This window comes from Danio aesculapii, chromosome 20, assembly GCF_903798145.1.
Source record: "Danio aesculapii chromosome 20, fDanAes4.1, whole genome shotgun sequence".
Lineage (NCBI taxonomy): Eukaryota > Metazoa > Chordata > Actinopteri > Cypriniformes > Danionidae > Danio > Danio aesculapii.
This window is the reverse complement of record NC_079454.1, coordinates 46,227,013-46,228,806: the sequence shown is the minus strand read 5'-3', so window position 1 is coordinate 46,228,806 and position 1,794 is coordinate 46,227,013.

Here is a 1,794-nt window from a genome sequence, read left to right as displayed (position 1 = left end):
TAGCTCAAGATGCTAATGCACTGTAAAACCCAAAAGTTAAGATAACTCAAACCGTTTGTAGGAAACCGATTGCAACAAACTATTTAGGTTCACAAACTAATCCTAATGAGTACTGTGAACTTAATCCATTTGAGTAAATGAAGCAATTTGAGCACAGTAAATGAAGAGAACTCAAACCAACTGAGTACTGTAAAACCCAATAAGTTAAGGCATCTCAAACCATTTGAGGAAACCGATTGCTACAAGCAATTTGAGTTAAAAAACAAATCTATATGAGTGCTGTGAACTTGCTCCATTTAAGTTAATGAGGTATTTAATTAACTCATTACCTTCAACACAGAGTTCAAAACTCTTTTTTAAATGAGTTGAATTAACTTTTAGTCAATTTTGAGTTAACTACACTCATTTCATTTGATAAAGTTTACTGTTGGGTTTTACAGTGTGCCAACCTCAAATCAGATAGCACACTGCATGTCTAAAAGACAATCTTATGTATTAATATGATCATATTATTGTTTTTAAAAAACATAAATGTGCATATAAAAGCCTCATTTTCCCCACAATAGAAGTCTTTAACCCTTTAAGACCTGCCATGGAACAACTCCACCAGGGTATACCTTAGTATTGTAATATGCTGTGCTGTCATTCTTTGATTATTTTTCAAATGCCATATATCCAGTGGTGGAGGTAACAAACTACAACTACTCACGTTACTGTAATTAAGTAAAATTTTGGGGTATTTGTACTTTCATGAGTATAATTTTAACTCTGTAATTTTACTTGTACTTGAGTACAAATTAAGTAACTTACTTTGTTACATTTTAAATCACAATTTGTTACAGAGTACTGTAAATAAATTAATTTTAATATAAAAATAAATAACATAGCCAATTTAAAAAATCTCATCTTAACGGACCAATGAAAAGCCTGGTACATTATTTGAACCGAAAAACAAGCTCAGGCTACTGCAGATTTACGTGAGCTGATCGTCATCATACAGTCATAAAGTTATCGATTGACATATGGAGATTCAAGACAGCAACAATGAATCTGAAAAACGCAGATATGAGGAAGAAATAGCAGAGGATGAATGCCCTTGGCCACGCCCTGGGAAGCTGTTCACCTACTGGTACATAGGGAAGAAAGGGGACAGCTGTGCTGACGCAGTGTGAATAGCTATGTTTTCATCTAAAAATGCTAATTAAATGTATGGCCAAAACTGGAATATCACATAAAACACGTGCGAATAAAGCATCGTTTCCGTCCAACAAGTCAAAGAGAACAAAATCGCCACTTCCTGATTAATTCAATTCAATTCACCTTTATTTGTATAGCGCTTTTACAATGTAGATTGTGTCAAAGCAGCTTCATATAAAAGGTCATAGTAAATAGGAACAGTGTAGTTCAGTTTGTAGTGTTTAAGTTCAGTTCAGCTCAGTTCAGTGTGGTTTAAAAATCACTACTGAGAGTCCAAACACTGAAGAGCAAAACCAACGATGCACAGCTCTATAGATTAACTGGCGACAAATATTAAAAGTAAAAACTGAATTTGCTGCGGTAGGAGAAGCTGCATAAATGTTTTCTTCATGTAATAAATCAATGAAATCCTTACATCACCAATTTGAAGTTTGTGTATGTAATAAATCCATATTAACTACTTGAATAGACTAAAAGAGCAATAAATCACATAAAAGAGAAAATCTTTTTTTTAAGGAAATAATGCAGTAAAAGAACCAAAACTTTTATTCAAGCAAAAGTACACAAGCTACTTAGTAAAGTCCAATTCCTAAGATA